Below are 12444 nucleotides of genomic sequence, written 5' to 3' on the forward strand. Positions count from 1 at the left end.
GGGAAACACCAACTGCCCCTGTTCTGCCAAGGGAAGGCTTGGCCAGCTGAGACAGGAAAGGAAAGAATCTCCCATGGATGCTGCAGACTGCACTTCAATGCTCTCCATCCTCCTGGTTCTGAGCTCCTATGCAAACAGAGACCAGCCGTGTTATAAAGACAATGTATTCTAAGAACCACATCGTTTTCATGGGGTTTGTTCCTCGCGTTACATTAAAAACCACCCCATAGCGCCCTGACATAGAGCTGGGGGAATTTCTCCACTTACACTTTGTTGTTGAAAAATATAACATAAGAACGGCCATACTGGGTCAGACCAAAGGTCCATCAAGCCCAGTATCCTGTCCTCTGACAGTGGCCAATCGCAAGTGCCCCAAAGGGAACGAACAGACAAGTTATCAAGTGATCCATGCCCTATCACCCAATCCCAGCTTCTGGCAAACAGAGGCTAGGGACACCATTCCTGCCGATCCTGGCTAATAGCCATTGATGGACCTATCTTCCATGAATCTATCTAGCTCTCCTTTGAACCCCATTATAGTATTGGCCTTCACAACACCCTCTGGCAAGGAGTTCCAGAGGTTGACAGTGCATTGTGTGAAAAAAAATACTTTCTTGTGTTTGTTTTAAACCTGCTACCCATTAATTTCATTTGGTGGCCCCTTGTTCTTGTATTATGAGAAGGAGTAAATAACACTTCCTTATTTACTTTCTCTATACCACTCATGATTTTATAGACCTGTATCATATCCCCCCTTAGTCGCCTCTTTTCCAAGCTGAAAAGTCCCAGTCTTCTTATTCTCTCCTCATATGGAAGCCATTCTATACCCCTAATCATTCTTGTTGCCCTTTTCTGAACCTTTTCCAATTCCAATATATCTTTTTTGAGATGGGGTGACCACATCTGCACGCAGTATTCAAGGTGTGTGGGTGTACCATGGATTTATATAGAGACAATATGATATTTTCTGTCTTATTATTTATCCCTTTCTTAATGATTCCCAACATTCTGTTTGCTTTTTTGACTGCCGCTGCACATTGAGTGGATGATTTCAGAGCACTATCCACAATGACTCCAAGATCTCTTTGAGTGGTAACAGCTAATTTAGACCCCGTCATTGTATATGTATAGTTAGGATCATGTTTTCCAATGTGCATTACTTTGTGTTTATCAACATTGAATTTCATCTGCCATTTTTTTGCCCACTCACCCAGTTTTGTTAGATCCTTTTGTAGCTCTTCACAGTTTGCCTGGGACTTAACTATCTTGAGTAGTTTTGTATCATCTGCAAATTTTGACACCTCACTGTTTACCCCTTTTTCCAGATCATTTATGAATATGTTAAATAGGACTGAGCCCAGTACAGATCCCTGGCAGACACCACTATTTACCTCTCTCCATTCTGAAAACTGACCATTTATTCCTACCCTTTGTTTCCTATCTTTTAACCAGTTCTCAATCCACAAAAAGACCTTCCCTCTTATCCCATGACTGCTTATTTTGCTTAAGAGTCTTTGGTGAGGGACCTTGTCAAAGGCTTTCTGAAAATCTAAATACACTATATCCACTGGATCCCCCTTGTCCAAATGCTTGTTGACCCCCTGAAAGAATTTTAGTAGATTTGGCTTGACCAAGATATTTCACAAACTTTTCTTGAATTCCCCAAAAATCCCCCAAAACTCCAAACGTTTCAACATTTTCTGACCAAAGCATTTCTTTAAAAAAAAAAAAAAAAAAAAAAAGCCCAAACCAAAGTTAAATGTTTCATTTTGGGTCAGACAAAAGGCTTAGTTCAACACCAAGTGAATTTTTTTTCAACTTTTTGATTTGCGGAAAATTTTGGAAATTGATTTTTTGGAATTGGTAGATGACTAAAGAAACCAGTTATTTGCTCAGCTCTCCCAGGGCGGGGGGAGGGAGGAAAATGATCGCTCCCCCAGTGTAACGGCTATGAATCCTCTTTAATACTGAGAGAGTGGGGTGTTCTGCATGAGGAAAGAACATCCCGGCGAACCCAGCCCCAGAAAGGCACTAATAAGCAGGCTGGGCAGAAACTGGTCTGACTGTTATGTATCCCCCTCTATCTGATTCCCTGAACCTCCCCCTGCGCCCAGGGACTGGCTCCAGTGTTTTCACATGAGCTCCCAAGGAATATTCCACTTCTCTCATGGACAGGTCATTTTCCCTAGGTAAAAATTCCCCCAGGCTGATATGGAGGGAATGGAATGGCTCTCCCAGTCTGGCACGAGGCCTGGGAAGGACAGTGAGTGCCCTGGGTTGGTGTGAGAGATTGAGGGTAGGGGGGCATGTGCCTGGGCTGGTTTGAGGGGCTAGGGGAGGGGAGCAGGTCCCCCAGGCTGGGGTGAGGGATTGAGGGAGGGAGTGGGTGCAGGGGCAGGTTTGAGGGGCTGGAGGAGGAGAGGGTCTCCCAGGTTGGGGGGATGTTTGGGGGAGTTAGTGTCCCATCTTGGTGTGAGGGGTTAGGGGGAACAGAGAGAGTCTCCTGGGACAGTGGGAGGAGCAGGTCTCTGTGACACTTCCCAGGGGTACCCATGTTTGTGAGACACCTCACTACCACCTGCCCTTAGCATGAGGGAGCCTTGTCTGTACCTGCCTGGGCTCAGTTCCATGACACCACCAGTTACTGGCAACACAAACATTCCCCCTTGGCCGCTGTGGGCCCCACTTTCTCTGTACAGGTTAGCAATGGGCACACATTAGTTCCTGTGTCCTCCATGTGTCCTCTGTAGTATCGCAGCCCTCTATCCACAGAATTACCCAGCCCACTGTTCCCGAAGGAACAGTGCACCACAGCTTTCTAGTTATACCTTACCACAGATCCGTTCAGCACACAGCACGTAGCCATATTTCTAGTGAAAGCAAGAGTAAGTTTGTTATCACAGGCCAGAAATTCAAATGATAGCAAGTAAGAATACTGGAAACAAATGGTTACATAGAAAATAAAATCATTATGTGCTTACTAGACCTAAACTTACCTCACAAGTTATCCTCTTGTCAGAGAAGTTTCTCTCACCCAACTTTCTTCCCAGCATGTTCAGCCAAGCTTGGCTAAGATCCCTCTGTCCTGAAGCAAAACCCACTGTCAGTTCACTTCCTCAGGGAAGGATCCTTAGGGATTGATCTGTTCTCCAGATATAATTTCAAATGCTCATTGTGTTAACTCCTAAACAGGCTACCCTCTGCTGGTTTAATATTTTCCTGCAGCTCCAGCAATTGACTGATTCGCCTTTGGCTCTGACTGTAGATGGGCATCCATTGAGAACTATACAATACTCAGTTTGCACATGGCCAGCCAAAGAGAGAAGTGTCTCTGCCCCCTGCCAGGGAGAAGCATGTGCGTCACCCTTTGATGACCTGCCTTAACTCACAGTCCTAGGGAGCACCATTTTTAGACTATACACATAACTCCTCACATAGTTTTCCTGTGTACATCTTGCATTGATGATGATGATCAGTGTGACACAAGCTTTCAGTAGAGACCTGACATGACATTCATGAGTGAACTAGTATGCAGATCCCAGACCCAGGGGATCCCTCTAACCCTTAGGCATTCTGTGCCCTCTGCCAGGTGGCACCAAGAGATCGCTGGGTCACAGACTCCCAGGCTGGTGTGGAGGTTTGGGGGGAGCGGGGCTGCTGGGCTGGTGTGGGGTCACTCTTGACAAATACCCACTGAGGTACCGGCAGCTGCTACGGATCATTCCCCTTTGAGCCCCATGGCGCCACAATAGAGGTAGGAGACCTTTTGAAATCTCTATTGGGGTGTCGGAGGAGGACTGTCCGTGGGGTCATCTGTCCCTGTTGGGCTCACGCCATCCGAACTTATTGACTGTGCAGCAAGATCAGATGCAGAGCGGTTCTGGGGAATTGTTTTGCCGCCCCCAATAAGGTAGCTGTATGCGGTTCTGGGGACCTGTTAGTTTGGCCGCCCCCATATGCATATGAGAGATGCATAGGTATGCACCGATGCTGAGGGGTTTTTACCGCCCCAAGAGGGGTTGTTACCACCTCATAGTGTAGATGCATCGTGGTACTTGGGAATAGTACCTGGAAATAGAGGCCTTGGGGGGGGGGGGGTGTACACCAGTGTGAATTAAGAGTTACCGGAAGACGCCCAGAGTACTCTGCGAAGTCTTTTGGCTCGTGACCAGAATTACTCTAACGCAAGCCCGGTAACTACAGGATCTTTTAGGAGATCCGACCCACAGTGGGCTAACTTGGCCTGGCATCGTCCGGCGAGGAGGCTATCTGGGTCTAGGAGTGTGTGAACCCATCTTCCCGCCCCTTTTCCTCTCTGTGTGAGCCACTGACAGTCTGATCATCTCACTGGATGCAACGAGAGTAAGCGGTGCCGTCTCTCTGAGACTAGCCGATGCTCTTTGCTGAAGGGAGGTGTAGGAGGGTCGTAGCCATCCTCGTTAGCCTCTCCTGTGTGAGTACCCTGTAGGGAGAGATCCTTAGTTTATGTGCCGCTAGAGCGGACAAGGCATCCTCCCTGTGTGTGTGATTGGAAAATGGGTGGGGAATAGTCTAAGTATTCCCTCTCACCCCCTAAGGGTACCCCAGCTTATTTCATGTACGTACATTATGGTCCTAAAGCCTGCAGGTATTTAGAGAATTGGAATCTTTACACACGTGAAAATTCATCTAAACAATGCCCACTAGAAGGTACCTTCAATCTAGATAAAAGATCATACATCTCAGAGGAGCTTTTAATCACCAAAAAGCCTCTGACACACAATGGGAACAATTTGTCTATTGAGGAAAGGAACGGGTTAATTTGAAATTCAGCTTGGTCCAGAGATAAAGAGAAAGTTAATCTGCATTCAAGGTCAAGAATCACTGCAGACCAGGCTAAGTACAAAGAAAAACTGCTTTTGGCCCCAGATGGCTGTGAAAAAATATAGATATAGTCAAACCAAAGGCAATACAAGTTACAGTGCTGAGATTACATTTGCAAAGCTTAACTGTCCAGTGAGATCCAACAGTCTGCCTTTGCGACCCTGGAGCCAGCATGGTTTGGGGATGCTGAAGAAGCCACAGGCAGCCGGCCTGGACTGGAATCACTGAAAAGATGCCCCAGGAGACCTCAGGGTGTAAAAGAACTGCCCTCCCAAGAGAGGAAGCAAGTTGGAGATTGCACAGCACCTTCTCTGAACATTATACACAGACGTGGCCAGTCTGGACGTACGTGTGTGAGTATGAAAGTGTGCCTACTCTCAGCCGCAGTAAGTCTGAGAACTGGAGAGGGATTTAGCATTCCTCTCTCCACCCTGGTTGACCGGAAAGGGTGTCAGGTGGATCTACCCCAGTCGTAGCAGTCCCGTCCCCTGTAGCGGTCAGTATTAGTAGAAATTCCTGTAATAGGATCCTATTAGGCCATAATTCCCTCTGTTCTCTGTGTAATTCTCTGTTAGAGTGTCAGTAGGCAGATGGGTGGGTCTCTGGTAAAACCCTCTGAGGATAGCCCTTTGGATTATATGTTAAGTAAATGGCCTTTACCCAGTTTTCAAAAAAGAAATAGTTACACCTTGTGTAAAAATTGACGTGGCTAGTGTTGTGGAAATTGAATTGTGGAGAGGATGGGCATTTTCCCCAGAACATGTGCAGGTAAAAGAAATGCAAACCTACCAATATAGGTTGTGTTGGCTTTTTCAGATCACTGTGTGTTTGAAAGCAGGAGTTAGAAGTAAAAGGCAATCAAAAGTCTGGGAAAGTTAATTGTGTCCCTTTTTACGTAAGAATTTTTAAGCCGTGGATAGCTTTGGATCTGGAAGCAAGCCAGAAAGCATCTGTATTAATGCAATTTTCTAACTAATAAGGTAGAAACCACTGAAACCTGGGCTGCCTATGAAACAAATACAAGGAAATATGGGGTAATTCCTCTGTTTTGCCTAAAATCAACAAGAGTATGTGTATATAAAGGAAATGTTTTAAGCAATGACTGACTGCCCAGAAGGGGTAGACCTCTGTTCTTTTGTCTTTCAGATCATCAGAAAAAATGGATGCCAGCTGAACAGCATTCAATGTACCATGCATTTACTGGTTAAAAGAAGCCAAGAAGGGAAAAAGGAAAAAGAACAGAACGAGTTAACTGGAAAAAAATAGCTAGCAAGCTCAGTCCGAAGATAAGATGCTGGCCCCATCCAAGGACACTGCCCACAGCTAAGACTTGGCTGACAGCCAAGAAAAGGGGGGCCTGAATGTGCCCAAGCAACTATGAGATCTGCAAAACACTGCCAGGCATTAATGAAATGTGTTAGGTTTCTTTTCTCACAGATAACAGAAGTGCTACCCAAAGACCCTAGCAGCCCTGCCGTTCATTGAAACAAGGAGACTGAGTCTATGTAAACCAACAAAAGACTGCTTTGGCTCCACACTGGAAAGGCCCTTTCCAAGTCCTGTTAACCACCAACACCGCTGTGAAGTGCCAAGGACTACCTGCCTGGACCCATGCTTCTCACTGTAAAAAGACCCCTCCACCTCGGGAGGACTCTCCGACTGATGATAAGCCTATTTCTCCTTCTAGCTCTGCTGTACCTTCTGGACAGCAGGAAAAAGAAAAAAAGACAAGGTGAAGTGCTAGTAACCTCTTCCTTGTACACTGACAGACCTACTGTGCCTTTGGATTTTTCTAGAAGAAGCAAAACCATTACAGGATGATGTGCTAGTAACCTCTCCCTTGTATGATGCTAAACCACACTGTTTCAGGAAAAGAGAAGAAGGAACACTTGCTTCATTGAAACCACAAAGTCCAGGGATTCCTGACTACAAGAGACATTAAGAACTGACCCTGGTGAAGAAACAAAGAGTTATACACTGGCAGGAAGAAACTTGTGGGACCCATGCTTGGGAACGTGGTATTGATTGGATTTTGGGGTTTATTCTACAGGCTGCTCTCTGTGTTTTGGATAAATCCTTCAGCATGTATTGCCCTCCCTAATTGGATTTTAAATGATAAGTACCAAAGACACCTTATTGCCATTGCCCCTGCCATCTCCTCCATTACACTATTACCCCTGTAACACATCCAAATACAGACAATGCCATATATTTGATAAAACCAATGACTAAGGCCTTCACACTTTAGTGATTTATTGAAATATTGTTTGAAAAAAAATATTTTTAAGGTTCAGGATATCCCATATAATGGAAAAGAATGGATCAGTGGAGATAAAAGTATATGATATCACTACCAGTGAACCCCAAGAATCTGTAATTGCAATTGATGGGTTCTATAGCGAATGTTCCTGGAATTTGCACTGTGTTAAATGAGAGAAGCCCTTATTGTTATTTGGTCACCCAATTAGTGAACAATCAAATGAATACCCAGAATTTGTTTTGCCACTGGAAATTTTACCTGCATAGAAATTATTCTAGTGACTAATAATGTGACCTGTACCTTATTGCAATACACCCCTTCTTATGCCATTAATATCAATGCCTCCCAGAAGTACATAAAGGTGTTCAAGCAACAGATGTGGTATAGTACTACACCAAAGAGAGATGTATTAGGATATCAATGGACTGTGATTAACACTACATTAGGGACTGTTAAATTTTCATTGCCCTTATCCAGTTTCCAGATTACCTCTACATACCCAAATTGCTCACAGGGGGCTGCCATTAGATTAGCACAACAGAGGGCTTGGGTTATTTCTTCTAGAAAGAAGAGAGACTTAACCGGATCCCTATGGGATGAGGCCAATAGTGCAGCAGCAGTTTGGAATATTTTTAAGAACCAAGAACATGATGAGAAATTGGGGCAACTAGAGAAGGCCATTGGCCTTGTTTCTGGAGCACAACTAACCCAGGTACAGGCTGGAGTTGGTGAGTTACATGTTATTTCCGCCCTTAGTTCTATGACCAAGAAGTTGCTGACAGAGATGGTATTGAATATCACTGAGGCTGGGAAGGCATTGCAGTGGGATCTAGCATGTTCAGGCTTGGCCCACTGCCCTTACAGACACACCAGGAGTACCATCTGATCTATGGCCATGGAGACACACTTGGAGACTTCTGGGTGGAAGTGCAGATGTTCTCAGTGCTCCTTCCAAGCATATGGACCAGTTTGGGGGGTGTGGACTCCCACATACCGAATCCTGCCGGGTCCAGGGGGAGGATGCATGTGGGATTGGGTAATTCACCGAGACATCTGGGAAATTAGACCTCCTGGTATGCCCAATCGATTTTTAATCAGTGCTCCTGGGATTACATCTGACATTTGGATGGGGTTAGGGAGTCAATGGACATTTTGGCCGTTAGAACCCCCACAGCCTCAGTGTATCTGTAAACTGAAGCCAGGAGAAGTTGTTACTCTTCATGACTACATTTGCTGGGAGTGTAGGGGACAAGGAACTACCCTGACAGGACACTTACTTTTTTCAAGCTAATGATAGCTGTGTGTATGTTAAAGCCACCACATTGCAAGACATACATTTTAATCTCATTACCACTGCAGGCAATCATATTATTTACTGGCCTGCAGATAGAATTTTGCAAGTAGTCCTTAGGTTCCAGATACCCTTTAATTGGACTAGTTTAGTACCTGATAGATTTCAAAATTTGCTTTCACTGTTACCAGAGGTTCAGAAAATCTCTGAAGCACAAGGGCAAATTCACATGCTTCAAAATATGTATCAAGTTGAAAAGTATGCCTTTCAGACAGCTTATAGAGTATCCACCTTATGTACTAAGTATGTTGTATTGTGTTATATGACTAAGATTGTACAACAATCCCATCATATTATGGCTATGGGAATGTTATTGCTTGTGTTGTTGTTAGCTAGTGTAGGAGTATGTTATTGTTGTTGTAAAGGACGTAATAATAGTAATACCTTTCATGTCCATGCTCATCATGCATTGTCATTACATCCAATCAAAACCCCTAAGGTTGAAGCATCTGATGTAGAATCTGAATTCCGAGATTTAATGCAAATAGAGATTTGAAAATGTTTGTTGTACTAGTAGTACAAAAGGGGGGGTTGTGGAAGCAGAGAAAGAACTGACAGGAAGGGGATGCAATGCATGACAGTTCGTTAGCAAGAGTTAGGCTAACTGTAACCCTAATAACGCGAGATTTGGAGAAGCGAGGAATGTGTGAGGCGAGTGGGAAAGAACTGTGTGAGAAGTTGTTGCGACCTTGTGTAGATAATGTGTAGATAATATGGAATGTAGACTAAGAGTCTACATTAGTGAGCAAAACAAGATATCAGAATGACCTAGGTATAGACAAAATGCAGCTGTTGCTCATTATTGTCTGTAACAAAAGGTATAAATGCTTGCTGTAATTGTTTATCTGTTGAGAGACCTGTTTAGCTCTCTCCCTCTATGCAATTGATAGAGAGAAAATAAAGTATCTGATTTGCTGTACCCAAACAAAAAGTGAGAACTCTGTTATTCTCCGACACCACCATCGTGCATTCTAAATAAAGGAGGGGGGTTATTCCAAGCCTCTGAAGGGGGCAAAGTGAGGAACAATGGCTTGAGGCTGTCACCCTGTTTCAGTTTGAGTTGGTATCTTAATCAATAGTTCTGTGTTAAAGCGCACTGTCCCTAGAGAGCGTGTCTGTCCCCAGGCTGCTCCAGTTTTACAATCAGCGGGGTGAGACTTACCCTGGAGGCTCTAGGAGCACATGAAGAACAAACACAGCTACAAGTGAGCTATTGTGTCTTTACTGCAAGTTCCACTCCGCAGACAATCAATGTCATAATCACAAACAACACTGAGCGAGCCCATGCAATACCCAGCTGTGTGTTCATACTCACATAGCCAGCAATATCAGAGAGCTTCACGGCTTTCTCAACAGGTGGCCATCCTTTGGTGGGGGGTCTCCTGATGGGGCCTTCCCACCTTATCCATACCAGGGCAGGAAACCCTTTTATCCTGGGTTCTGACCAAGCCCCCACCTTATGCATATGTACAAGAGTTCCAATCCCCTTTTCCTTATCTGTACCTCTGCACCCCATAAAGGTTGGGGTGCCCCACTTTCCACAGGTTACCCTCTTAGTTCCCTTTATTCTAGGGTTGCCAATTTTGGTTGGATGTATTCCTGGAGATTTCATCACATGACCTAATCTTTAATTAAAGATTAATTTTAATTCTTGGAGACTCCAGGCCAATCCTGGAGGCTTGGCAACCCTACCTTATTTCCATTATGCATCTATGCAAACACGTCCCCATGGTAACCTGAGGTTCCTGCAAAAGTTCCCATGATGTTACATTCATGTCTTGCAGTCTAGACATTGTGGCATATTTTCCTGAACATCACCTCTGGGCACATTCTTTACAGGAATCTTGTAACTTTACTGATCCACAGTTATTCCTGGGTCACTTATGTCAACCCTCAGTAGGCCTGAGACCTAACATGGCTAAACTGAAATCTCACAGGCTTCACCATCCAGGCCTTGCAGTACTTACTGATATACCTGGTGTTATACTCCTATCATACTATCCTATGTAAACCTCTCTTTCACACCTGACTTAATTATACTGAATTGCCAAGGTACGGGCTGACCAATCTAGGCCAAGGGGACAGGGGACACTCCAGGCACGACAGACGTATGACAAGAAAGAGAACACAGGGACTTGGCTGCCCATCAGCCGTGAAACATTGCCAAGGATTAACGAGTTATTTATCATTCACATTTTCCATTCAGACTTCACTGGCCTCAGAGCAACAGCCTGCAGGCTTGTCTACACAGGAATGTTTGACTAGTTACACTAAAGATAAACCAATCTAGCTGTACCAGTATAGCCAGGGCGGGCTCCAGGCACCAGCCGAGCAAGCTGGTGCTTGGGGCGGCAGATTGAACAAGGTGGCATTCCGCCCAATCCTAGGGTCAGTCACACGGCCGCTTTTTTTTTAGTGTGTGTTTCGCTCCAGCTGCCCTGTAGGCAGGGGCGGCTCCAGGCACCAGCTTCTCAAGCAGGTGCTTGGGGCGGCCGCTAGGGAGAGGGGCGGCACATCCAGGTATTCGGCGGATGGTCCCTCACTCGCCTGGGAGTGAAGGACCTCCCGCCGAATTGCCTCCGCAGATCGCGATCGCGGCTTTTTGTTTTGTTTTGTTTTGGCTGCTTGGGGCGGCACCCCCCGGAAGCCCTGGCTGCCCCCCTTCTCTCTCTCCCGCTCCCTCTCCCTCCCCCTTCCCCACATCTGCAGCGCAGGGAGTCCCCCTGCACCCAGGCTCCGGCCACGCCGCAGGGTTGGGTTTTTTTTGTTTTTTTTTGTTTTTGTTTTTTGCTTTGCCGTTTTTTGCCACCCCTGGGTTGTGGTGTTTGGTTTTTTTTGTTGCTTGGAGCGGCAATAAAGCCAGAGCCGGCCCTGAGTATAGCCCCCGTGTGGGCACATTATTCTGGTATAAGATTGGCTTTTTTTCAGCTTAGCTTACACTCCTTCCCAAGTGACATCAGCTAACGTGAATAAAGGCCTCCGATCCCACTGAGCAGGATGCCCACCTTAGCTTATACTGGTATAATGTTGTGTAGGCAAGCCGGGCTCTTCACCCCCTGTTCTAGGCATTGGTAACCATTGTGCTGAGGCCCTGGAATTCAGATCAATCTGGCAGGAGAACGGGAGACAGAGGCGTGCGGGATCCAATCAACTGAAATCAGCTTGAGCTGAAATCAGTATTGGTTTAGCTCTAGTAATGGGAGTGCTTTAAACTCAAGTCCCGGCAGTAACAGAGGGAATTAAATGAATCTTTATTTTCAAGGGAAGCTTTTAGCAAGGCGGCGAGCCTAGTCTTTGGATAATGTCAGAGAATCGATCAAACCACCACAGTGAAAGGAAAGTGCCTCATGTGTCCTTCCTTTTTAGTTTTTAAGGTGGAATTCTGTGCTAGCGAACAGCTCACTGTGTGAGCCCTGGGCTGGTGGGCTGGGGAGGGGCTGCATTGTGTGTGTGATCCATGCCTGCCTTGCAACAACAGCACATGAACAGGTGATAAAACAAGCCCTGTGGCCTCATTTGCACCACTCGGAAACAGTTATTAAAATTGGGGTGATGCTAGGGCACGTGGGTGTGTGGACAGTGAGACATGAGGGCAGTATCTATGTACCTGGGTCACTGCCTCCAGATTCCTGTCCAGGGCTTTGGGCCAACCGAGGTACAGACCAGCCTCAAAGGATCCATCTTGAGCCCTGAGCCTGCAGATACTAACACATGAGTACCTTTCAACACGTGAGGAGCTCCACTGCATGCCGTCTGATTGCTCAGATGCTTAAACGTATTTGCATGCATAAGCGTTTGCAGGCCCTAGTTTTTACACAGAACGCATGCAAGCTGGGAGAGGACTTTGGGAGTTTAATGAGCACTGTGTGGCTACTCCTACAGTGCAGACATGATGACTGAGGCTTAGTCATGCAGCTAACCACTGACTAGTCTCAAGTTCAGGAGCTCCCCTGTGCCATGAGATAGCCAG

General features: G+C 45.8%; 1 long non-coding RNA gene across 1 annotated transcript; it reads left to right on the forward strand.

The window, feature by feature from the left end:
• Nucleotides 1–4901: 4901 nt before the first annotated feature.
• Nucleotides 4902–8972, forward strand: LOC128847823 (uncharacterized). The gene is made up of 2 exons (XR_008446954.1): nucleotides 4902–5216; nucleotides 6010–8972. It is a non-coding gene; the product is annotated as an uncharacterized LOC128847823 (long non-coding RNA).
• The last annotated feature ends 3472 nt before the right edge of the window (nucleotides 8973–12444 follow it).

The sequence above is a fragment of the Malaclemys terrapin genome, chromosome 13, assembly GCF_027887155.1.
Source record: "Malaclemys terrapin pileata isolate rMalTer1 chromosome 13, rMalTer1.hap1, whole genome shotgun sequence".
In the NCBI taxonomy this organism is placed as follows: Eukaryota; Metazoa; Chordata; order Testudines; family Emydidae; genus Malaclemys; species Malaclemys terrapin.